General features: G+C 40.6%; 1 protein-coding gene across 1 annotated transcript in view; it reads right to left on the bottom strand.

Annotated features, from left to right (window-relative positions):
• Positions 1 to 14564: 14564 nt before the first annotated feature.
• The window catches only part of SLC7A9 (solute carrier family 7 member 9), a 304184-nt gene continuing 291637 nt past the window's right edge, over positions 14565 to 27111 (bottom strand). Inside the window, exon 14 of the transcript XR_010068626.1 lies at positions 14565 to 14575. The gene's annotated coding sequence lies outside the window, so the exon portion shown is untranslated. The remainder of the gene's footprint in view (positions 14576 to 27111) is intronic.

The raw sequence follows: 27111 nt of genomic DNA, 5'->3' as shown, positions 1-27111 counted from the left end.
GCCATCATAAGTTTGAACAGTTGCTAAACAGGATAGCCACTAACCAAGGACTACCTGCAATGGGAAGAACAACAAAAACCAAAGGATGTATAAACAACAGTTGTTGTTTTTCTATACACTTGCCCTGTGTAGTTATGGGATCTGCTTGTTCTTGTGCTGGGCATGACTAGTTCTTACAGGGAAGCTACGAACGCATGATGCGACAAGGAGTTTTGTGTATCGGACATCACCTTGCTGAATAGCCAGATGCTGGGAAGAAGTGACTGGCCCAAAGTCACCAGCTGGCTTCTGTGCCTAGAGAGGACTAAAAGCTGGGCTCTAACCACTACACCACACAGCCTCCCTCTGATGAATAAATATAGGAATCTGTGTAAGAGGCCTTTTGCTCCCATACTTACGGCACCACACTCTTCGTCTACATTCACCTGATATTATTAAGATATTGTCACTCCACTTTCCTGCCCCATCAACATGACTCATAAGGCAATGAACAAATGAAGTGCCGTATGCATCAAAAGTAAAACCAGTGCAATATTTTCTAACATAGAAGGAAAAAAAGTAGAAGGGACAAAGTCATCTTCAACATCTCTATGGTTTGGCATTCAACTTGATTTTTACATTCCTGCTGTATGTATAGTAGATGGTGTGTTTCTGGTACCGTTCTCTTTCTAATGTTTCTCCAAGCGTTATCTGTATAAAGTTACACAGCCCTAAGCTAGATCGCCTTGCTGGGTAGACTAAATGAAAATAAAAAATATCAACAGACCCAACAGTGTATATTAGGACAACAGATTAGGACAAGAGAGTTCCAGATTCCAAACTATATTTTGCAATAAATATCAGTGGATCAGCCACTATGTAGCATCCTAACTTACCCTCACAGGATTGTTGGGGGGGGAAATGGGGAAGGAAGGAAGGAAGATAAGAAACAAATGGACTGAAATTAGGGGTATCAAAAAAAGTCATAGAGCAGTCTTAACTGTGATTGAAGACTTGCCTGCTTTTTACATGTGTCATGTATATGATGCACCTAAAAAGGGGCATGGTGTCAATGGGTGCCATCCTGACGTTTTTGCTGCTGCCCTCCCCCCCACCCACCCCAGGGATGTGTCTGATTCAAACATCCTGGGGTTGGACTTACAGGCTCCTGAAGGCAAGAAGGCATTTTTCCAAAACCAAAGAGTATCATTTTAAGTGGACATCCTAGATATTCTTCTATTTTAAGGCAAGTACCCAAATTTTGACATTTTATATGCAAGTTTCCCAAATATGCAGGCTGTGGGAAGATTAGTTCACAAATCCACTTTCCAAATCTTTTCCTTTTTAATTAAACCAGTCGCCTTCATATCTATCCAGGGTTTTTCTGAACATGCAGAAAAGTGGGAGTGGGGTTCCAAATGGGATTGACTCATCCCCATCTTACTTCAAGGGTTTTGTTGGAGGGACATTGTAAAATAGGGGGACACCAATGTAAGCGATCTTGAAGTTTCACAAGAAAGGTAGAATATGTATCATCATCATCATCATCATCATCCTTTGATATAGCATCATTCTCAGTTGCCAGCAGAATGAGATGGTGCTACATTAAGCAAACACACTTGATATAGCCAAGCAATTTACTTGCTGCACATATATCTTATTTCTAAGATATTGGTGGTCTAAGCTGCTGAGGGTTCTATCTATCAATTTCTTGCTATGCAGTTCTTGGACTCTCATCGATCTTGCTGCAATAAGGTAGTTGACAAAATCATGTGACTCAGCTCAGCCAATGGCTATCATTGCATTCTCTTTTGATAGAAGTGCATAGGGATATCATACTAAAATTAGTGCTGTTTTCATGCCCACCTAGATGAAAATGCCCTCTGGGCAAATTCAGAAAGCTAAGGCCAGTAGGCTAAGTTCTTTAACAATGAACTCTGCTATCATACCTTCATATGTGAAGTTGCCCATTTTACTGCTCCGAGCCTCATTTGTCTCCTTGAATGAGGAATAAAAAATTATCCATTCAGAAGTTATTTATTAATGCGGAAGCTCCATTGTGTAGAGACACTTCTCCTGTAGAGAATAAAAATAACTTGCTTCTCTGCAAACACAAAACCCTTACTAATCTAAGAGGGAAGATATGAAGTAATTGGGTTTTCATAAATATACCTGAATTGTGACTTCCAGAAAAATTGGATAATTTCTTTCTTTCTCGTTGAGGAAAAAAGGAAAATAACCACAGCTATTAAAATAAACACCTTAGCAAAGAAAACAAAAGAAAACAAAATATGGCTTTTCTTTGAATGGCAAACATTCTCTTTTAAAAAGATGCTGGCAATGGTGAACTCAGGAAACAGAAGTTTCTCCCTTGTCTTCTTGCCTGCAAACAGCAAAATCCTTTGTTCTCAGTATAAAGATCACACTGTGTGGATAATTCTTGAAGTGCAAATCATTCCACTTCTTTTTGGACAAATCTGAAACCACCCCACTCCTCTTTTATCCTGGGGAACATTCCAGTTTGGTTCAATATGAACTACAACCATTCCATTGTTTTTATCCCATTGGCATCAAAGCAATGGCCACTGTCTGGCCTGTTCTTTTGTAACCACATTCCCATCGGCTGAGTTGTCCCCTACTGTCCAAAAACTAAGCTCAAACAAAAATAAGAGATCACAGGCCCTAAATCCTGCAAAAGAAGAACAGAAGAGTGGTGGGAATGGGAAGACTATTTGTAAAAACATTCAAGACCTTACCTCTCTGTTTGGACTGCCTCTGACCCTAAACTCAACAGATCCTAAATCCTAAATCCTGAATCCTAAACTCAACAGATCACAAAAGCATGCACAGGATGTACAAAGAGACTAAAACTCAACACACCAATACACAACTCTCTACAGTTTTAAATACACCTCGAAGGTCAACATCAGTATGGAATGGGAACAGAAATGAACTGCACATATACTGTACATCAAATCTCAACAAGCCAACCTAAGTCATGTTCTCTGAGCTTAGTTTTTGGGTTGCCAACCCAACTAATACTACAAATGGTTTTTGTATATAGCCTCGTGTGGCACAGAGTGGTAGGCAGCAGTATTGCAACCGAAACTCTCCCCATGACCCTCATTCGATCCCAGAGGAAGCTGGATTCTCAGGTAGCCAGCTCAGGTCGACTCAGCCTTCCATCCTTCCAAGCTTGCTGGGGAAGGTGACGACTGGGGAAGGCAATGGCAAACCACCCTGCTATAGTCTGCCAAGAAAACGTCGCGAAAGCAGCATCCCCCCAAAGGGTCAGACATGACTCGGTGCTTGCACAGGGGACCTTTCACACATGTACAACTACTCACCCCCTCAGCCAAATTAAATGTGTGATTGGTTAGTCACCATAGTCCTGATCTGATCCAGTCTCTCACCAGCAACAGAGCAGAGCCCACCTTGAATCTTTAGCCCTAACCCAGGGCTTAAATAACCACTCTGCCTTAGCTTTCTACCCTCTCAGATTAACAGTTGGCAATTATTTAAACGTATTGGTGATTTTAGTTCTGTTAATGAAGATCTCTCTCAGAAATTATGAACTAAAAAAGAGTATGGATTTAATACATTTTACATTTATTATTGTTTTTTGTCTTCTGTGTGGGAAGTATAAACACAATGCATTAGGGAATCACAGCTTCCTAATCAGAATTGTTAACCCCACGATAAAACTCCCAAAGGCTAAATTTCAGATACTTGGGAAGAGTGTGTTCTAAATCTTAGTGGCCTGAACCTTCCCGTGATCTCCTTGAACGGAAAGCTTACTCATCTCTCCTTTCCTCCTCTTGTGCGTTCAACATAATAGGTGTTATTACCCATAACTTTTTTTTTATTTAAAGGAATTGTGTAGCCAGGAAAATGAATGAATTTAATTACCAATGCAGTGTGGGGGGAAAAATCATTAGAGCAGGAGTCCGGAACACCAGATATTAAAAATAAACAAAGGCTATTAAGAACAGTTTCAAAAAAGGATGTCAGTTTTTCCTTCAATTTTAAAAAATGTAAATATAAAATAAGAGGAGGGCATCATATGTAAACATCCAGGAGTTACTGAAGAAATTACTTTGAAAGAAAATGTTAAATGAATGACTGGATCATTTAACTTTAAATCTATACTTTATGTGGCAATATGGGGAGGTCATGTGATTGCTATGCCTAGAAAAATTAGAACTGTAATATGATCAGAAAGTTTCATCTTCATAAGGAGGAATTTTTCATTATAAAATTATATTCAAGGGTAGATGCTCAGAACAGCCTCCCTGGTTGTATAGTGTGCCTTCGGCAAAGATGGACAGGCTTTTTCAAAGTGTGGTCCTCTGGTACCTTTATACTGAATTGCCAGGATGAGCTCAGTAGCACGTAGGAGAGATGCCCCAATACATATGCATTCTTCCTGACCATCGCTCCCCATTTCTTTCTGCACGGACAAACTGATGACATCATCGTGCTCGGTTGTAAAAAGCAAGCAAGCTATGGACCCCACCAGTCAGTTCAGCGGACATCAGGGTCTCGGAAGTGCCAAGTGAAACAAAAGCCAAACAGATGCCAAATTTCTTGGGAGAGAGACATTTCATAATTGGACACTACCATTGAGTAGACCCTGTTCTCGAGTTCTTGTGTCTCATTATTCCCTAGTAAGAAAATATCTCCCTGCCTAAGGACACATGCTGATTATTATAGGGGGAGGTTATTATAGCTGGCTCAGTCACCTAGTGAGCTGCCACGATTGAGGAGAGACCTGAATCTGGATCTCTCCAGACACAATCCAACATCTTAGTTTCTTAGTTATTAATAAAACTATGACTAGGGACACGGTGGCGCTGCAGGTTAAACTGCTGAGCTGCTGAGCTTGCCGATTGGAAGGTCGGCGGTTCGAATCCGCGTGACAGGGTGAGCTCCTGTTGCTAGTCCCAGCTCCTGCCAACCTAGCAGTTCGAAAACATGCAAATGTGAGTAGATTAATAGGCACCGCTTCGGCGGGCAGGTGACGGTGTTTCCGTGTAGTCATGCCGGCCACATGACTACGGAAGTGTCTACGGACAAACGCCGGCTCTTCGGCTTTGAAACGGAGATGAGCACCGCCCCCTAGAGTCAGACACGACTGGACTTTACGTCAAGGGAAACCTTTACCTTTACCTAGGTTCGTTTATGCTACTAAGATTCTGTTATAATATACTGTCTGGATTCTGTTTCTTTTTAATATAAGTCACGGTTATAAATGAATGGAATGGCATAACACCTTACACCATAAGTCATGGTTTACAAATCCATCTCATTATGAATTTTAATATAATGTGTGAACCCAGACTATACATTCAGGGATGGAACCTAGTGGAATTCAAAGCTAGGGACAGGTTTGAATGGTAGGTAGGAAGTTATACATTGAATGTAAGAACTTTCAGCTACCTTAAAGTCTAGTTTAAACAATGCAGCCCCTCATTAAACTACAGCCCTTTATTTCAAACATACAGCTTTACATGTAAATTAGCATGTGCAAATTTATAAAACCCTAGCCCTCTTTTGCCCTTTTTGATATTTCCCATATTCTTTGGAAAGATTAAGCAACTATTTGTCCTAAGGAAGGACAGAAGTCCATATTCCAGATATTTATGCAAGGCTTCGCCAATCCAATCCAGACACTTAGCACTGCCTGCCGATTACATGAGCCAGTGCTGAACTGTGAACAAACTATGGCAAGTCAATAGACTTGAGTCTCAGAGGCCCTGACATTACCCAGGAATTAGCCACATGCTTCAAGGCCATCCTGTCAGACCAAGTTGCCCCTTAATTTCACTGTTCCCATTTCAGGTTTACAACCTCTTCATTTGTTTCAGTCCCTCTGCAGGCATGCCAGTAAGAACATTTTTCCCCTACAGCTCTGCAAGTTCACTCCAAAATTACTGATAGAAAACAACAGACTGATCTACAACAATGAATAAACAGGGGACAGGAAATAGCTGTTCATAGTTTAATTGGATCAATTAATGTCTAGGAGAGGAAACCAGAAAATATCTGGAAAATGCTGCTTTGGGGTATGAGAGCTTTGGCAGCTGAACAATTCCTAACATATTTCAGGTGTCTATGTGCCTAGTACCCTGTGCATGCAGAAGCTACAATCTTTCTCCTTTATACTGTAACAGCCACACATAGTTAGAGAGTCTTTTTAAAGGGCTAAATCTTTTCCCACCTTGATGACTGCATAAAAAGACCAGAGAAAGACTTTTCACAGGCAGGATTACATATCTTAATTAGCCATAATGCAGTTTGATTGGGTTTGGTTTCACATGCTATGTTAACCAACCACTGTGGTTTGCAAACCATGATTTATAGTTTAGTATAATGCATGAATCCATCAACTGCAGTTTAGTCTATAACCACAGTTAAACCAAGATTTAGTACAAAAAAGGAGGCTCTTTAATGCCTCATGGATGCCTTCCACAATTCTCTTCGCACTCTACTGCTTTGATCTCTTCCACACCAACCTACAGTCCCAACTATTATAAATTTCAATATTATTGATTCAGTACTATGGAATAATGCTGTGATGCAATATTTTTCTGTATTTTTTCCAGCAACAGGCTTTCGTAAGAAAGAAATTGCTTTCTTCTGTTCTTTTTAAGAATATTGTTTCAGTCCAAATATCATGGATATGGGACTAGGCATTTACAGATAGTCCTCATTTAGTGACCACAACTGGGACTGGCAACTTGGTCATTAAGCGAAGTGACTGCTAAGTGAAACTGTGACTGTGCTTACGAACTTACTTCAGCTTTCCTTTGCTTTACAGACCTGCAAAGGTCATAAATGTGAGAATTGGTCATAAAGTTACTTCTTCGTCACCATCATAACTGCAAACAGTTGCTAAATGAGGCAGTTGCTAAATGAGGACTACCTGTACCTTTGCTATGAGGTAACAAAGAAAGGTTTGCAGAAAGAATTCCCTTCCCACACACAGACACACACATACTGATAAACATGATTAATCCAGAACCTGAATTAAGAAAACACAGTTGCTACATTCATATACCACATGATTAACATGATGGCCTAATTCATGCCAGTTCAAGACAATGGGTGGGTTCCACAGAGCATGCTTATTTAGAAAATACTGGATCCATATTATCATATTCTGCCAGGTTGTGTCAGTAAGGCCATTATTAATGTTTCAGTGCAAGATGCTGGTCAATATCATTTAGAATTCTTCCCCAAAATTAAACCCCCTGTGTGATAAGGACCCCAGCGCACTGATAGATGGGTTGCTCTCATATCTTTTATTTGTAGATCCCAATGTGAAAAACCTCTTCCTTTAAAGCTGTATGCAAAAGCTAGCTTTTAGCCTCATATTTGCATAATAACTGGTCAGAAAGGATTAAAAACAGCTCATTAATATGTCAAGAGGTGTTAATTTGAACCCTGCCCATAAGCTATTGTAAATTTCATTTAGCAAATGTGAAAATGTAATGCAGTGCAAATTAGGGGGATTAAACCATTAAAAAAAAAGTTTAGGGGAAAATAACTGGAAAGAATGTGTCCCTCCTCCCCTATCTTTGATTAACTAATAAATTCCAGAACATGCTTTGAATCTCAAGGCTGAGAACAAAATGTAGAAGAAATAGGGTGTGCTATGTTTCAGAAAAGTGACCAAAGCACGGAACACAAACTTTCGCCTCAGCATTCTGGACTCTGTTTCCTACATGGTATTTACAAGCCAGGATGTGTTAAAGCAGGTTAATGTAGCTCTGTGATAGTCACGCATGAGTGATAAACGTCCACATACACTTTGCAGAAAACAACATTGACTGCAGCTGCCTAGACATTTTTCCATCACATCCTGATCTTTTAAGCATTTTAATATTCTCCAAAAGAACCTGCATACTATGGATGGGTAGGATATACCCCATAACCCATCTCCTATCTGCTTTCTTTGAATACACCGTGGATTTTATCCAAAAAGAATTGTACAGAAGCAGGAATATTACCTACTGGAGCATGGGGGATTAGATCATTAATAGGTGCAAGCCAACACCATGCGTCAGCATAAGATTAAGAGCTAACTGATTTCCCACCATAAGCCACTTACCACCAAGCATTTGCAAATCATCTCAAGATCTGTGTCACTGCAAGAGATGACAGCATGGGGTGGGAGGGGGAGAATACATTATCTATTTTTTATTAGCAATATACCTTACTCAAAGTGTTCTAGTTCAGGCAATTTTAAAAATTATTTGCTTAATTAGGACACACAACTTTCTATAGTCACTAACTTGGTATTGTTAGACCCAAACAATCACTCCATCAAATCCCAGGGCTACCAAACAATGGGATCACAAAGGACAGTTTAAGATACCCAACAGCTATCTATCCTCTGCTTAAATGCAGTTAAGGAATGTGTTCAAGATCATCACTTTTCTATGTCATTGGTTCCCCTATTGAACAGCAATTAATGCTAGGAAATTGGTCTAACATTCCTTCAAAGTCTATCTTCCTGTAACTATTCCATAATCTGCAGTCTGGGATGATTAAAAACCAGACCATGGTCTCCTTCTGAATGTCACCTCTTCAAGAGTCCTACCATCATACTTTATCTCAGTGATCTTTTCTCAGGGCTAAATGTACCCAATTCTCTTAATCTTAATAGTGGGAGTCCAGGGCAAACATACACATTATCAAGCAACTATGAAGGAATTATCAAGTTTTAAACAAGTAAAAGTCTTCCCTACGGACCTAGTGTTTATGCCTGAAATTTACATTACATTAGAATTTTCTTCCATATTTTGAAAAAGAAATCACTGTTGTAATCTGTTATGTTCCATTAACTTGTTGCCAATTTAACTGTGGGATTACTGCATTTAACTTAGTCAAAATCTACAATCACGTCTCTAGTTTCTGTGGCCTCCCTGACTTCCAGTGTTTTGGAAGAGACATCATGAGATCCCAAGGATTAAAGGGATCTCATGATCCCTATAATTCTGTAGGGATCTCATGAGATCCTGTAGGAATTATAGGGATTTTTCCAATCAGGAAGCAGGAGAAATCAAGGAGGCTACAGAGTGTGTGGAGGAGATGCAACAAAGGGAAAATGCAACTATTCCATTCTATGCAATTTTAGGAAATTCTAAACAAATTCTAAAGCATCCTGAAATGAGGAAGACAAATAGACGTCTCTTTCACAGTAGAAGAAAGATTTGGGGGAAGTTGGAAGACGAATTTTAGCAGTGTTGCCTAAAACCTGGTAATATTACCTACTGTGAGCAAAGAATGTGATGGGTCATGCATCTCGTCCTTGAAGAGACACTGATCAGATTAATACTAGAAAATATTTCCACCTGGCAAAGTAGATCTGGCTGAGAAAATACTGTAGAGTTAGGTAAAGGTCAGTTAAAATGGGGTGGCTCAGATTATGCAAGGTTTTGAATTTCCAGTTCCCTAATCCTGCTCCAAAGTTATTTTATAATCTGGACATATCAGCACTTGAGCACACCATTATCTGTAGACAGTTGTCCTAATAGCTAAATATTGAGGTTGGACTATTACCCTGTAGAATTGTGAGGACAAAATCCTGGGGTGATAAAAATGATATAGGCCATGTTCCCACAGATCTCTTCCAAATCTAATACTACAAGAGGACTAACAACTACATTCCATATTTTTAAAAACTGGATGAACAATTAATACAGTATTAGTCTCTCAGCAGCTCTTCAGAGAGGAATATCTGAAGGATATTTAGGAATAGCACCTTAAATCATTTCAGCACTGAACAGAGCCTAATTTGAATGTCTGCACTATCCCCTCCTTGTCCACCTAAAAGTAGATTGGTTTACACATCACTCCAAGCCACAGCCTGCTGGACCATGGCTTAATGAATAAGCTACAGCAGAGGGAATTATACAACAGACAAAATGTCAGACAAGGTCATTGCATTAGGGCTAAGCATAATGTATAAACTTAGGAACAGGTTGATGCGGCAAGGTAAGTCTTAACTTGTTTATTTAATCATGGGTTAGTGGTTAACAGACAGTGGCTGGGGGGTTCACACAATATTCTAGGTTGAAACTAAACAAACCACATTCCAATTTAGTGTGACATGTGGACTTAACCTATAATTTAATGCAGATCTCATCACTTGAACATTCAATCTCCTTTCCCACCCCATCCCCAATCTTCTTTCCTCCTCATGTTGTGCTTTGCATTTTATCTGATGAAGAGCTATAGAGAAAGAATCCAAAGATCTGCATAATTTATGGGGAGTCTGTCTGGCCTAATATGAAATTTGCTTTATTTAAGAAAACAGACAATTGCAGCCTGGCTTGTATGTAACCATTAGGAGAAAATTATCTTTTAAACACAATGCCGTCCATTGAACACAATACCCTTTTTACTTGCTCTTCCAAAGTTGATTAAGGACAAAGACAAGGCCCAAAATCTGTATGGACTTCTATCATCTGCTACCTGAATATTTCATCAGGAGCAACAGAACTTTTTTTTTTCCTAGCAACTCCCATCTCCCTCCTTCCTGCATTTTCCATTTTATATTTGCTCACTTGACAACTTGTCATTAGCCCATCACTGCCACATAAGGCTGTCCTTGAAACCTGACCTCTGTAGCTTTTTGGACCCAGCGGTCATGCTGTCCTTGTCTCACTCCAACCATTTTTGACAGGAGACACGCTGATTTTAACATCCAGCCCTGGCACTTGGGACACACTGGGATTACACAGGTAAACCAAAGTATTCCGTGTTGTCTTCTAGCCAACAACAAAGGCATGGGGAAAGAAAACATGACATCTAAAATAGCAGGACTTACATTTGCATATTCAGGAGATTCCATCCTGCTTTTACAAACAGAGAGGCATATTTGAGTCCACTAAGCACTATAGGACAGATGATGCTACAATATATTTTATATACAAAAGAGAAAGAGAAGGGAATCACGTTATGTGAAAAGGAATGTCAGTAATGGAAAGTCTGCAAAACGGGGGGAAAGCATAATGAGCAATCGTTTTTAAGTGAATGGGTAAAGCACAGGCAAATCTGGATTAAACCTCATTCAATCCCATCAGACCTATGTTTGGGTCTTTAAAAAAAATGAATTCAGCTTCTGTAATAAAAAGGACAGTTTGTCCCTTCAATATTGCAAGATATCCCCAATGAGAGAAGGAGGGGGCTTGATTTGTGCACAAAGAAAATGCTTCCCTTTAAAATTATATATATTTTCCTCAATGTCAGTGTAGGGGAAAATGTGATTTATTTTAACTGGAATAAATGCTTGCAAAGAAACTAGCAGATCCCTGGGGACTTTTCCCACTCCTGAAAATCTCTATCATGTTTTAAGCAGATGACAGTCATCAACTGAAATGGAAGGTCTTAGGCAGTGAAATCAGGAGCAGCAGGAGAATTAGATGTTTGAACACCTCCCTCCCAGCCTGGGTCTGTTGGCTTTCATTTTTGCATGACTTCTGCACCTAGAATTGATCACCAGGGCAATAGATGTAATTAGGAGGATTCTATACTATCATTTTATTTAAATGATGTTTGTGGCCTCCCAACCCATGGAATTGTGACTCCAGGTAGCATACATCAATAAAACCAAAACGTTTCCTACTTTTCTTGCTTCTATGTCACATGCCTCCTATTGGGTGGACTAATATTCTTAGGGCTTTCGTCACTACCTGCCTGTTTCAGTTGAGTTCTTTTTTTCCTCTTCTGCTTATGACCTGTGCAGTTTACGTTCCTGGCTCTCTTTCTCTCTCCATAACAGAGGAAAGCGCATTATAAGGTCCTAGCCAGCCTTTCTCAACCTTTTGACCCTGGAGGAACCCTTGAAATATTTTTAGGCCTCGGGGAACCCCTGCACATTCAGGCTCAAATATAGGCCAGAAGTTACAAAATCATTATACTCGTTTCATGGGTAGGGCTGTATATATGCCTGAACAGTGTTCTTAAACTAAAAATAGAGAATGAAACTTACCTCTTTAATGCAAAGTTGCCCGAATTTGAAATAATTTTTTAAAATAAATTGTAATCTCCCAGGGAACCCAGAGTGACCTCTCACGGAACCCTAGGGTGCCACGCAACCCTGGTCATGCAACCCTGGTCTTATACATTTAAGTCTTTGAGGAAACCACCATGTTATTACCTTTAAAAAGCTTATCTGTTTTTTTTTATTTGTTTGTTTGTTTGTTTGTTTGTTTATAAATCCTACAAGCTAGGCTTCAGCAATATATGAACCGAGAACTACCAGAAGTACAAGCTCGGTTTCAAAGAGGCAGAGGAACTAGAGATCAAATTGCCAACATTCGCTGGATCTTGGAGAAGGCAAGAGAGTTCCAGAAAAACATCTACTTCTGCTTCATTGACTATGCTAAAGCCTTTGATTGTGTGGATCACAACAAACTGGCAAATTCTTAAAGAGATGGAAGTACCAGATCACCTTACCTGTCTCCTGAGAAACCTGTATGCAGGTCAGGAAGCAACAGTTAGAACCAGACATGGAACAACTGATTGGCTCATAATTGGGAAAGGAGTATGACAAGGCTGTATATTGTCACCCTGCTTATTTAACTTATATGCAGAGTACATAATGAGAAATGCCTGGCTGGATGAATCACAAGCTGGAATTAAGATTGCCGGGAGAAATATCAACAACCTCAGATATGCGGACAATACCACCCTCATGGCAGAAAACGTAGAGGAACTAAAGAGCCTCTTGATGAGGGTGAAAGAGGAGAGTGCAAAAGCTGGCTTGAAACTCAACATTAAAAAAACTAAGATCATGGCATCTGGTCCCATCACTTCCTGGCAAATAGAAGGGGAAGAAATGGAAGCAGTGACAGATTTTATTTTCTTGGGCTCCAAGATCACCGCAGACAGTGACTGCAGCCATGAAATTAAAAGACGCTTGCTCCTTGGGAGGAAAGCTATGGCAAACCTAGACAGCATATTAAAAAGCAGAGACATCACCTTGCTGACAAAGGTCCATATAATCAATGTATGGCTGTGAGAGTTGGACCATAAGGAAGGCTGAGCGCCAAAGAATTGATGCTTTCAAACTGTGGTGCTGGAGAAGACTCTTGAGAGTCCCTTGGACTGAAAGGAGGTCAAATCAGTCAATCCCACAGGAAATCAACCCAGACTGTTCATTGGAAGGACAGACACTGAAGGTGAAGCTCAAATACTTTGGCCACCTAATGCGAAGAGAGGACTCACTGGAAAAGACCCTGATGCTGGGAAAGACTGAAGGCAAAAGGAGAAGGGGACAGCAGAGGAGGAGATGGTTAGATAGCATTACTGATGCAATGAACATGAATTTGAGTAAACTCCAGGAGACAGTGAAAGACAGGAAGGCCTGGCGTGCTGTGGTCCATGGGGTCATGAAGGGTCAGACACGACTTAACGACTGAACAACAATGATTTTTATTTCACACAAACACCAACCTCAAGAATACTTTCTTATACAAGTTATACTCCTAACTTGAGTGTTTATTTCTCCGTGCATTTTTTCTGCTGTATGAAGCTATCTGCTATCCAACAGTGTCTTCCATATATGCTACACAATCTCAGCTCCATGCAGTGTAGCCATCAGGGTAATGCAAATACACCTGGAAGTGTTAGGTTGAATAAGGGTGCAATTACAGAGAGAAGTTGAAGCAATGTTTGAAAACAGTATTCTTGCAGACAACTTAAGTTTCATACCCAACTGTTGCAAACTGCCTACAGATTCACTCTTGATAAGCATTTCAATATTGGATAATGCAGAAATATTGTTCATTCAACTCTTCTGGCTGCTGGGTGCCTTGAATATTTTTTTTAGATTCAGAATTGATGCTAACCAAGAAATTAAACTGCAACCTTAGAAGGCTCTAATTCAGTATCCTGCTCAGCTATTTCAAGATCCCTCCATTTGTCATATCGTACCACTTTTTATTTAGTAGTGCTATCAAATGGCTTACCTTTTGAATAATGTTTCTCAAGACATCACCAAAAATCTTGCCCTACACTTGCCATCCTGGACATCACTGTCTTTGCTTGCCATTAACAGGTATTATAACTATGAGACTGAATTCCACACAATAATATCAACTTTTCAAAGTATTTCCGATAGATTGGGATCATCCAGGTGATTACTGTTGGAAATCTTGGCAAATCCAGCATGCCTCATTTGCATGTGAATTAACATGTAAATTAAGTTGTCCCACAATGCAACTCTGAGGAAGCTGTTTGTTGCCACCACCACCACCCCTTCCTCTTTCTCTCTTCCTTCTTCTCCACCAGAAGCAAGCACACAGATGTATTCTGCTCTCCTCCGTTCTGGGCACCATGTGGTAGGCCTGGAATTCCCCTATCTTCCACACAGCTCTTGGCAGCTGTAGGGCTGAGAGTTTAGGGCAACACTAAGTGTTTAGAAAGAAAAGAAGAACAAAGGAACTTCATCTTTTCCACCAAGATGGATGTAGCAGAAGCAACAATAAAGTCAGTAAGAAATTCCTTTTACTTATCTCATCCTAATGTATCTAAGCATGTGATTCTTTATGCTTGGGAGGGCTGAGTGTGTAAGATCAATCACCTGTGTTTCTCTGTCATGCTCACTGAAGGTATTTTAAGATAATTCTTTTTCTGTGCCAGCTTCTAAGCTGTGTTATAAGCTCTGCTCCATTTCAGTGGTTCTAGCAGGCCACTAAATTGGCTTCAATTATAGCCATTAATAAACAGATCCAAAGAAAGGAGAGTAATGCTGAAGCATCAGCAACCAGGCAATCCCTGGATAAAATTGGCCTCCAAATGTTTTCAGCAAAGGTTATGGTCATAAGAGAAGGCTGTTAAATTCTTTGTTTTCAATCTCTTCCATCTTGCAGAAACCACCAGTTAATTCCACTTTATCTACTTGCTTTCTTCTTTTAAATAAAAATTAAGCTGTGCTTCCTATAAACGAAAACAACCCTACAAGATTGAACCTCACCATCTTTGTAGCCTTGAAATTTTACGATTTCACTTCCACTAGAGGTAAAATATAAATTTAGCCTATCAGATTTTTTTTAACGAATATATGAATTTGGGATTTGCCAAATGTACAGGAGAACCCAGAATGCCTCTGCATTTTGTGAGTGGTATATTCAGAATTTTGGAATATGGCTGGGAGCTCAGAAAATCCACACAACATTGAGTTTTCCTACAGGAAAAAATGGCTTGCAAGAAGCGTGCATGCTAGATAAAGCACGTTCAAAAAGGCCTACAAAAAGAAGGAAAGAAAAATTAGAAGGAAACAGAATAAAACACTCTGTTTATGTCTTTAAAGGAGGGTAGCTGATAATAAACTTCTGAAGAAACGTTGAAGCAGCAGATTTGCATTTAAGGGCTGAATCCAAAGTACATTGGCTGGCAAGTAGGTAGAAGATACAGCAGAAACTTTACAAAGCTGTTAAATCATGCGCCATCTACTTTTGGAAAGGTGTGGCTTTAATTCTTGGTCTTCCAAGCCACACCAGTGTATTGCTCTTCCCAGAACAATTGCACTCAATGTCAGGATCTCGTTCCACGTTGTTAAATAAGCAAAACCGTTTGCATTTCATTTTCAATTAAAAAATTAAAACAAGATGCCTTACTTTATTGAAGTGCAAGTAGAGAATATTAATAAGACCCAGTCTGACTTTTGCTGCTGGTGGCAGGCAGCACACAATCCACCTACTGATTATAAATGCAAGTATTTGCATGGATGTGTTTATTTCTATCATTTCACTTTGAGAGCAACAGCAGCCAGTGCATATATTTGCATGGAAAGACCTCTGTCTCTCCCATTTTACGCTGTTCATTAAGTAAGAATACTTCGCTCTGGAGATTTATCACATTAATTAGCTCTGAAATTACTCATAGCAATTAAGTATATTGTTCTTAAACTCTTCGGAGATTATTGAAACACTTTTGTTGCTTCAGCAGGGAAGCATAAATAATAGGAGCAAAATGTTGCTTTCCAAATGGTGGGGGGGTGAACCCCACCATCTTCGTAGCCTTGAAATCTTACGATTTCACTTCCACTAGAGGTAAAATGTAAATTTAGCCTATCAGATTTTTTTTTAACGAATGCATGAATTTGGGATTTGCCAAATGTGCAGGAGAACCCAGAATGCCTCTGCATTTTGCGAGTGGTATATTCAGAATTTTGGATATGGCTGGGAGCTCAGAAAATCCACACAACATTGAGTTTTCCTACAGGAAAAAATGGCTTGCAAGAAGCGTGCATGCTAGATAAAGCACGTTCAAAAAGGCCTACGTTAGGAGAAGTGCATGCAACAACACACATGAATGAGCTTGCCGATCTTTTCCTGCCAATCTTGTAAACAGCGGTTGCGTATGAAAAAATCCCAAGCAACTACTAATATATTTGTTCTCACATGCTCCAGACTCTGCCTCCTTCATTTTGCATACTACAGATGACTGTGACCTAAAACCATCAGGACTGGTAGAGAGATTATTCCCTAACAGTTCCTTTGTCATGTTTACAAAGTCCCTCCTACACACCCCTGCACAAACACACACAAACAATACACACTACAATTCTACAAAGAAAGGCCACCCATATCATAGATCTCAAGAAATCAAGATTACAATTTTTTTTTTTTTAGCAACAGTTAACCAATTTGCAAACCACAAAGGACATGTTCACACAACAGGCTAAGCCAAAGCAAACCAGCCATTCTGTAGCATAATGTCACTTGTTGAGATGGGCAGCTGTAGAAATTAAATAAATAAATAATTGGTAACCTGATTCACGCAACATGTTAAGACCTGACGTTTCATGGCTGTTTTCTTAATTCGCCCATGTGATTTGTAAATTGCAAGTTTAGCACACATGAGCCAATTAAACACCTTGATTAGCTGATTGGTTTTGCACAGGCCAGTTGATCATCTGGACAGTGGGAAAAGTGGGCAGGGCCCCTATTGCTCCAAGGGCCACACATCACATTTTATACCTGGCCCTTGGACACATGGCCTCAGGGACACCAGTTGCTTACCCATGATCTGTGGAATGATTTCTAAAGCAGCTCCAAGGGAGGCCTTCTAGCACCGCAGTGAGTTCTCCCCAGGAGATCAGCTTGCCATCTCCATTCACATCATCTCGTACCAGGCAAAGACACTGCTCCCATCCCACTTGGTTTTTAAATCCTGTCAATTGCTGTTATGCTGCTAGGTGTCTGGTTTTCTTTCTGCTTTCATAATTTGCAGAGGTACCTTTTTTTCCTACCTGAGTGGCAATTGTCCAGCTTTTTATCTTCTCTTGTAATATTAGTCCTCTGTAAACCTGTTTTAAGAGACTGGCCTAATGCCCTTCAAAAACACAAATGCATAATGGAATTGAGATTTGAAAAATCTAGATTTGGACAAAAACTTTCCCACCAGCTGCAAGATAAAGTGCATGAAAGAGGAATTTCAAGAGTTCCCTATTGATCCAAGGAGATTTTGAGAAAAGGGAGGGAGGGAAAAGAGAGAAAGAAAGAAAGAGAAAGAAAGAAAGAAAGAAAAAAGAGAGGGGGGGAGAAAGGAAAGAGGAAAGAAAAAAGAAAAGAGAGAGAGAGAGAGAGAGAGAGAGAAAGAAAGAAAGAAAGAAAGAAAGAAAGAAAGAAAGAAAGAAAGAAAAAGAGAGAAGAAAAGAAAGGAAAGGAAAGGAAAGGAAAGAGGAAAGAGGAAAGAGGAAGATAGAAAGAAAAGGAGAGAGAGAGAGAGAGAGAAACAAACAAAACTTAAGATTTAAATTTCAGGGCCAAATCTTTGCCTCTGAAATTTAAAACTCAATTTTGTTGTTGTTGTCGCTCTTCCTTTATGTATAGACAGACTGAGACGCATGGCTTGAATTTCTCAAGCTTGATATCCCATCGGGCTGATGCGCCTTGTCCCTTTTTGTTGGCCTGTCTCGTCACACAGTGTAATGTGGCATTTCAGTATAGCAGGCTGAAGCACGTCATGCCAATGACATGTCAGGCTAGTGAATTTCAAAAAGACACAGTTCAGTGAAAAACATGGGTTTCTAACTGCCCTGGAGGTTTCAAAACCTTGGGAAAAAACAAACAAACATGCGCCTGCAAAAACATGTGCAAACCATACACACACCCCACACATTACAGGCTGTTGGGAGGGGCTGTCATTGGATATTAGCTTTTTGTTCTGTTGTACTGCCCAGGAAAGAAGGATGGGCAGGCCTATCTAGGTTTGCTCACTGTGTTCCTGGGAATTTTAATCCCAGTTATCCCCCATTGGATCATAGTCTTAATTTCTCACTGTTCCAACCCAGTTGTTTCTATATGTTTATGGCATTTTCTCAATTGGCCAAGAAAAATGAAAGTAATCATCACTTCTGGGAAATTTAGAATGCTGAGTTGAAAAATATATCCACGATGCCCTGTATTGCATTATACCTCTTGCTCTGCTGAAATTCTTACAGGCTAATTGGTGTTAAGTGTTTTTCCGAGAGTACCCAGGTAGCGACATCAGTATGAGGATTCAACTTCCGTAGGGCACCAGCTCTGCCCCCACGTCAACCTGCGTAATTGTTAAGAGCATTTTCAGAGATGCCGCTGTGGATGTGCCCATTTTCAAGCCTGTATCAATGGAAGGAGCCTCCCATAAATGCACGGCTGCTAGCATGGAGCATAATGTGACTGCTGTGCTAGAAACATTTGTGTCCTGCCAATTTCAAAAGGCAGAACTACAGATCTAGCCAGGTGTGTCCCCATGACTGACAGCGGCATTGCAACATTTGGAGAAAAGTGAAATCCTTTAGAAGTTGGGATCTGTAGTTAAGCCAGAGGACTCTGTGTCAGAGTATTTCAAGAAACAGCAAAATCAGATTGTGCAAGTCTTCTTCTAACAAGACAGTTAGGACGTGAAATGGATGTGATCCACGTGTACAGGACTTGGAGAGTTCTTGTTTTGCCTCTTCCATTCACGTGAGAGCATAATTTTTGCCCTCTAAAATATGGGGCATTCCTGAGGCTTAAAGGCAGCCTTACAAGGCAAACTAATGTTGCAACCTCCCATCTATATGAACGGGTTCCTTAATTTCACGGTTTAAAAAATACTCGAGTTGACCTCACTTGAATTCCTATATTTTAGCCATTTTGATGTCATGGTTCAGTAATCGTTCATTAACTACAGAGCTTTCAAATGAAGAGCTGAGACAAAAAAATTTTCTTAATGATGACAAGTGATGTAATTTAGTTTTATTCCCATCTTACGGTGGTGCCCGCTAGCGCCTCTGTAGCTAAGGGTCTGTCAGTGGTTCCATTATAAAACACCCCTCTGTTTGCAAGGGGCTTATATTTCAAACTGATTCACTCTAGGTTTTAAAACTGCCACTGCAATCTAAGCCCTGGAGGTTGTTTTTATATACAAATTGGGAAGAGTTCTAGGTTAATTGCCTAAATTGGAAGCATAAAAATCTAAATAGAGGGTCTCCTTCTCTCCCACCCCTTTTTTATTGTTGAAATATTGACCTGCGAGGCATCATTCAAAAAATCTAGCCTGATGAGTCTTAGAATAGCAAAATTTTGCTGTTAAAACAAAGATTTACACATATTTGCCGCATGAACTATGCCCTTTCACAGCCTCTGCAGGTTACCTGCTTCCCCCCACCTCCCATTTTTCTTGCTATTTTGTGGCAGTAAAATGGATAGAGGAGAATTTTTGTTAAATGTAACTTAGGGGCAGGCAATATTTTCTTAAAACCTACAGTAACTTTTTTGTTTTCTCTGCATTTTGTTAACATCAGTGTGACCACTTGCAAATGAAATCTATCCACTCATCTATAGTACCTGGATGAAAATCTATTCAGGCCTTCCAGTTTAGAACTGGGTGTTACACTATTGTTCATTATGTCAGTAGATAAAGTAATAAGGATATACTCCGAGATTCCTGAGAATATGATGGACAGCTGAGAAACGAACCGATGGATCATTGAACAAATCAACCCAGAGTTTGATCATTGAACAAATCAACCCAAATCAACCTTGATCAACTCAAGGCATAAATGACCAGGTTCAAATTATCCTACTTTGGACACATTAAGAAAAGTCCTAGCTGTCTGGAGAAGGCTCTGATGCCAGGAAAGGTGGAAGGAAAGAGAAGAGGACAACCAGCAGCAAGGTGGATGGACTCAATTATGGTGGCGATGAGTGTACCATTGGAAGTCCTGAAAGGCCAGGTTAGGGACAGATTGTCATGGAGAAAATCTATCTGTGTAGTCACTAGGAGTCAAAAACGACTTGATGCCTCATCAACCATCCATCCATCCATCCAGGTGTCTTTGTCAGAAGCACAGAACATGTCAACAAAAGAAGGGGGCTTAGAAAAGGCATGAAAAAGGTGGGGCTACAAGTTGCCTCATTCGGGGAGATTTTTCACACTAATATTTCTGTCCTGGTGCCTAGAAGAAGAATGCAATTGCAGAACTAGACAGAGCTTTGTTCAGAACAAAATACAGCCATTTTCTCTGAGAGAAGCTTTGGCCGTCTCCTATCTCTGAACGTTCTCTCTTAACTCAGCCCACTGCTGTAATCCTGACTTATTAGAAGGGAGTTGCCTATTCTGAAAGGGCTTGATCCAGTCTTCCCCAACCTGGATCCCCTCCAGATCTATGGACTTCAACCCCTGGCATTCTCAGCAACAGCCATGCTGGCTGGGGAATTCTGGAGGTTGAGGTCCATGCCTAGATTTCTGAGTTGAAGATACTCTATTGGACTATGTCCTTTCCCATTGAGGCTTAGCATATGACAGTGCTGACTCCCAGATAAGTAGGATGAGTTCTTCAGTGAGAAACTATTAGGAAATCTTTAGTGGTTTGTAGGGCTGTAAATTAATCTGGGAAGAAGGAAAAAAAAAGAAAGGAATAGTAAATCACTTCCATATTGTTGCAAGAAAAGCTCTTGGACATGTGAGTCTCAACTTAAAGAGGGTATTAACTATATAATAAAAGCTCTAGGTATGGAATGATTGGTAAAAGCATAATAATGTGTCATATGTGTGTTTCCAGAGCCTAACATTTCTTACTACCCCAGTGGGATAAGTAGACATACCCTTGAACACATCATCCAATTTCTCTTTGCCCAGGATGTGATGGTCTGTGGGAATGACTTTGGGAGACAGGAGGAAGAGCCATAGACTAGACAACTATCATGCAAAAATTATCTCAACTCATAGAAGGAAAAGGGGTGTGAAAAGTGTTTCAGAAGGGACCCTCCCTAGGTTTTTGGAAATTAGAAGTAAAGGACAGGAGAAGTGCTTTCAGACTTGCAAGATTCTTTTAAAGAAGTTTCTTCTGCAAAGCAATAATTTTCAAAGATACAGAATTCTGATTAGCAAATTTATTCATTTGCAAAGCTAACTTCCTCTCCCCACCCCCATCTAGCCCCTCTCATCCATACAACAAGGTCCCAAAATAGGCAGCTGCCTACTCCTTGTCTGTTTCTCCAAACCCCCCCCCCTACCTAAAAATGACAGGGTTATCAATGGTTGGATTGTCAAGTGACATAATTTTCCTCCCCACCCTGCCACCTCCCAGATGCCCACACTTCCAGCAACACTTTCAAAAGACACCCGAAGCCATTCAAAATGCTGTTCTTTGATTTTTAGAGCTGAATGCATAAATGAAAGTGAAGTTTCCCAAATTAAAACCAATGAAGATCGGCTGCAGCATTGTCACCTCGCTATTTCGCTCCTGCCTCATTGCGGGACTGATGACAGCTACAGATGCCGATAGTTTTTTGACCTACTCCAGAAATCTGGCACTCTGGAAAAAGGAAAAAAAGGGGGGAAGGGGGGAACATGGCAAAAAAAAAAAAAAAGTAAACTGCAGAGAAAGAAAAAGAGAGGGGGTAGCTGACAGCTCAAACAGAGGAGGAAAATTAGAAAAGAAAGCTAGCTCTCTGGCACCATATGGGCGCAGAGCATCTCAGGACAGCTGGAAAAAAGCATTGCGTTTCCCTTTTGCATGTCCAAGATTGTGAGACTTCCTTTTAATATGGCTATCAATAATGCTAAATGATTAACACCAAGGATTTATGTTAATTTCATTATAAGCTGCATTTGTCGCCTTGTGTTGAATTAAGACTGTCAAACCATCCTTCTTCTGCATTGCAAAGGACTTTTAAAATGCAAGCCTAAAACATAACATCTGATCATTAATATGTTAATAATGTTCCTGTTTTCATAGATATACCAGAGACACAAGGAGGAAGGGGAGGGAGAAGATCTGTCTGAAGAAAGGGGACTTTATGGCAGTGGGATTCCTGGGGCGACAGCTTCTGATGAATGGAGAGGAACATCTTTTGGAATCGTTTTTTTCTGAAAGGCTATTTGCCAAATGTCAGCGTTCGGCTGGCAGCCTGGGCCCAGAGACATATCCACACAGCATTGCTAGCCACACAGTGGATGAGTGCCATCGAATTCATGGGGCATGAGCTTTTTGAATGCCATAAAGCCAGGTCCCAGAGTGGTATCACCTCTGTATTACATGCAACAGATGCCAAAGTATCAGATTTGGAAAGCCAATAAACAGCCAAGAATACAAGCAACCAGTACTTAGCAAGGATTGTCTCCTAGGTGAGCACACTGAGTTGCATGGAAATAAGTATTTGTCTCCTGCTATGATTATGTTACTAACGTTGCACAGATTTGGACACTGAGCTGAAAAAGATGACAACCTGTCAATTGTGTATCCTTCATGTGATCATAATATATATTATTACTATTATTCCATCACCTTTGCTCCTTAGGCTTCTACCCAAAAGTTACCCACTTAATTTCCCATCAGAGTTGTTTCTATCTGCTCTGGTTGTGAGGAGAACTTTCAAGCCTGACTATCTCTTTCCCCTTCCTCATTCCTTCAAGATGGTAACTGATTACCATCAGTTAACTGATTACCAACAGATTCATAACTGAAAGATGGAGTACGTCCAATATTGACTTCAGCATTTGAAGGGTAACACTCAATAGGCTTCTCCCTGAATGGGCTGATGTTTGCCACTGCACAGGGCCAGATTATTTGCAAGACCACCTCTCCCTGAGGATATCTGCCCATCCCACTAGGTCAAATGGGGGAGGCACACTCCATGTCCCTTCCTTTAAATGCTGTCATCTGATGAGACCTCAGAGGTGTGCCTTCTCTGTAGGCGCTCCAGCCCTTTGGAATAGCCTCCCACCTGAGATTCAAGGGATCCCTGCCATTTTAGCCTTTTGGAAGGCCATGAAGACCTGGCTCTTCCCCCACACACTGGGGTTGAGTGAGGAGGTTAATAGTTTGGTTGGTTGATTGGTCACCTGGTGGGAAGGGTTGTTCTGCTTTTATTATATTGTTTTTATTGGCTGTTGTGAGCCATCTAGGATCACTATGTGCGATAGGGAGCCATATAAGTTATTTAAATAAATAAATAAATCTCCCAAAAGGATTTTACTATCAGTATATAAGGTAATGATAGTGATCATGGCCATTCATCATTATCAATTTTTATTGATAATACACGAGGTTCCAGACCAAAATACGTTCCATAAATACCATCATATGGCCCTGTCCTCATACCCAAGAATGTGTACTAGAAGCCACCGGTCTTCCATAAGGCAACAATTTCTTGCAATGGATGCCACAGAAGGATTATGATAAATAAGCAACTAATCATGGAGAATGTGTTGACAGGCTATTCTTTCTCTGCTTCTAAATGGGGATCTGTGCATTACTTGAGAACCTTTGTCAACTACAACTTGTGTTGTGGGAGGAATCTTCCAATAATGGAAAAATCCCCAGTAACACTGAGAGCATATATGATGGTGCCAAGCATTTTCCCTCTTCAAAAAGCATCCATCCCAACTTTAGCAACTCTGCATCATCAAGGATTTCCCCAAGAACCACCTCTGCTGTGCCACACTTTATCTATTGACACCTCCATCCTGCTTTTCAGCAAAGAATCCCCCTCTGCAAAGAGACTAGCAACCATAAAATACACTTCTGAAAAGATTCATAAACCCTGAAAAACACGTTTACATCATACTCAAAGAAAGAAAAGCCCAACCATTGCTGGTTGATAAAAAGCAACGCTGAAAAACTGTTCAAGCTTTCAGATGCCAAGGAAAGTCTTTGAAGGCCTTGAAAGGGGGGAGTTACAGGGAGAATGTTCCGCCTTGAAGATGCCCCAAAGAAAAGATCCTGCTCCTATCACCTGCCAAACTGAATCTAGATGGAAGAGATGAGATTATCCTCACAAGGTTGCAGGGGGGACAGCTGTTCCAAATTTCCACCAACCTGTCAATTGGATCTTCTTGCCAGATACTTCATTCCATCACTTTTCCATTTCCCTCCCTCAAATGATTATACAGTCAATGAGCCTATTCAGATCTTACCAGTCAGCTCAGAATAAGCCTCTCCTTTGCTCCTCAAGGTTTCTTTTTCCTCCAAAAATCGGTTTGCACTTCTGCAAACCTCAGTGGTCCCATTTTGGTTCCATACTAGATACCACCACCACCCCATATTAGTGAATACTGCAAACCAATGGGATTTTTTTAAAAAAAATTAAATTGATAAAAACATTTCAAATAGTCAAAAAAAAATACTACCTTACCAGTGCAGAATTAAAGGAAGATAGCTTTATACTGCTGTATACCTCTTTTATACTGTACCTTTGTGCAACACAAAGCTAAGTTTTGGAACATTGGGTGGACAACATCTCCAACAAATTTTATACTGTCCATGCTTTCTCTTTTCTTTTGCAAGGAATCTATTACTTACAAAGGACTTTTCTTCTTCCGTTTTTTTTTTAAAGAACTAGGATATATAGGGTTTCAACCAAAAAAGAAGTATTCTATTTACTCATCCTGGGGGTGGGTTATGATAAAACATTAGTCTGGTTGGTTTGGTCCGGGCTATACAGCTAACAAGTGTCAAAATATATGGACCACCCCATTTATCAAATAATCTACTCTTTGACTAGATAGGCATTATCAGTGATCTGGTATTGATCTTCACAGACCAAAGCTATTGTTCATCTCAGCATACAGCATGGCAGCCAGAATTAATGAAAGAAACAAAACAATGCATACAAAATCACAGCACACAACTTTTTCGGTCTTGTTTGAGTTTGGTAACTTTTTTAAAAAAATGTCATATCAGGTAGATATTACTGTGTACAAAATGGTTGGTCATGAGAGAGGTGAACATGTTTTGGGTTTTTTTGGCTGAAAACAGCAATGTGACAAAGCTTCTCATTTCCAATCACACCCATCTTCTCATTGGCTATATAAGCTATTAACTTGTCCATTCAGTCAAGTTTCCTGCCCATCCCTGTAAGGTGTTAGGAAGGTTTGAAACAAGGTTTCAAATTTCAACACTTAGTTTCTCTGTGCCATTAAAGCCTAGGCTTTACCAAAATCTTGCAAATTGTGTTTTCTCCCACAGTGATGGACCCACTCAGGCATCACACTAGAAAGCTGCTACCTGATTAAAAATATCATTTGGGTGGCATTTCTTCCTCCATAAGAAGTAATCCAACTCTACCAAGGCTTTACAGACAAACTTTGAGCCAGACTTTCAGCTGTGTCATTTGTCTTGGTGAAAGAAAATTTTCCCTGCTTACATTCCTGCCCCCTGCACTGCTTCCTTTGAAACTAAATCTCTTGACTGCCTTGGGTTACCATACCTACAGTATTTCAGTTCATTCTAGTCTTCAGATGCTTCTCTTTGGAAGTTCCTCCTTTTCTGTGATTCTTGCCCATAGCCCTACTGGGTTGACAGCTGGTTTTCCTGTGAGATGGAAATCTGATTGCTTGTGACAGGAATCCCTTGGATCCTGATACTCTCAGGGTCTCATAATTAAAAGTTATATAGAAGATAAAACCAAGCTTATTGTCATGTTCACTGTTTCGATGTTCTGTTAACATCGTAACGTTTCACATGTCAAACTGTCGATCCGTGTATTACATGCTTGAATGCTTCCTGGTATTTTCCATTATTGCTGTGCTCTTTATTTTGCTACTTTGGAATGTATGTTTGGGTTTGCAACTTTGTTCAAGGTTACTTTCCCAGGTACATGTAACGGTTGCTAGCACCTGGGTGGGGGTGGTTGCTAACGAGCGCTCGGGGCGGGACTGGGTTGGAAGCAAGGCTTTTAAGTTTGTATTTGGCACGCTTTTGCTCATTCTCAGCTTTCTCTGTATTTGCATACTATTCCTTTAATAAATCAGTTATCTTTAAGCCCGGGCTTGTGAGACTGAGTATTTGGGATTAGGCAACCATTACATAAAGCTGAGAATCATTTATATCATCTTCCGCTAGCCCCATCCAAGTTTGGGTAAAGGGGAGCGCTAGTGATGATAGAACCTCAACTATGCGAAAGTGATGGGAGCGAAGAGGAGCCGGACTCGACAAAGACCCTGGTGGCTCCGAGTTCGCGAGCCCAAAGGGCAGCACGCCGAGAGAAGCGGGATGCCCAATTGGATGATCTATTGTTGGCGGTGCAGGGTGCTACAAGGGGTGAACTCCAGCCCGAGGTGGAAGCAAGAACGGGGAGGGATTCACCACAGCCATCCTGGGAACCCGAACTCCCATTATCACCGAGGGTGGTAGTGACCACTAGACCCTTAGAGGAGCCTGTCACCCCTGCCCGCATGAAAGCAATAGAGGATAAAATGGACATGATAGTGGCCCTCCTGAAGGATATCCCCAGAGGGTCGGTGTCCCTGCAGGAAGATTGGGAGGAAGACCCCACACAACTGGCTTACCCAAGAGAGAGGTCCCCGTCACTCAGGGGAAGAAGCAGGACTCGAGCTTCCCGACAATCGAGGGGACGGGAGTCGAGAGCAACCAGGGATCGGCCACCACTGGGGGCTCGACGTGCATTGACGTTTGCGGAGCCATCACAGCCGGCGGAGCCGATAAGAACCCTTCCACCATTTGGGGTAAAGTTTGATGGCAACCCTACCAAGCTATCCTTTTTCATTACTAATGCTAGACATTATATGGAAGATTGGGGGTGAAGTTTTCGTTCGGAACAGTGTAAAATCAATATTATTGCTAACAAGCTAAAGGGGCAGGCAGCGGATTGGTATGTGCAGTTATGCCAAACAGAAGCT

Source organism: Candoia aspera, chromosome 11, assembly GCF_035149785.1.
Source record: "Candoia aspera isolate rCanAsp1 chromosome 11, rCanAsp1.hap2, whole genome shotgun sequence".
NCBI lineage: Eukaryota > Metazoa > Chordata > Lepidosauria > Squamata > Boidae > Candoia > Candoia aspera.
The sequence above is the reverse complement of the archived record's forward strand: the minus strand, read 5'-3'. Positions and strand labels throughout refer to the sequence as shown.